This window comes from Priapulus caudatus, unplaced genomic scaffold (assembly GCF_000485595.1).
Source record: "Priapulus caudatus unplaced genomic scaffold, Priapulus_caudatus-5.0.1 Scaffold185, whole genome shotgun sequence".
NCBI lineage: Eukaryota > Metazoa > Priapulida > Priapulimorpha > Priapulimorphida > Priapulidae > Priapulus > Priapulus caudatus.
The window spans coordinates 138764-139262 of NW_014577246.1; positions in this window are offsets into that span (position 1 = coordinate 138764).

Genomic DNA, 499 nt, shown 5'->3' on the forward strand with positions numbered 1-499 from the left:
GTGTGTGTAGAGAGTAGTGTGTGTGTGTGTGTGTGTGTGTGTGTGTGTGTGTGTGTGTGTGTGTGTGTGTGTGTGTGTGTGTGAGTGTGTGCGGCGCGTGTGTGTGTGCGTGTGTGTGATAGCAATGCGAGCGTTATTGAGTCAGCTATGGGAGCGCCGGGGCAACCTTCGTGCAACGCGCCGTAAGTGCTTTGTCTACTATTTGTCCACCTTATCCCGTGGTCGGGCTTTCTGTGGCGATCATGCCCGCCATTGAAACTTCGATCATGGATTTTCATCGATTCTTGGTGGAATTAGCATAGGTTAGAGAATGTCACGGAGTGGACGTGAGTAAATGTAGTAAAACGTAAAGCATCGGGCAAGAGAATAGCTAATCCTCAATAGTTGACCCTGCGTCCATGGACCGCCAACACTGCTACGCGACCATCAGAAAACGTGCGCAAATAAAGCATTTCGAGGGACTAACCAACGTTTCACGCCATTTTCGCAGCCATATTTA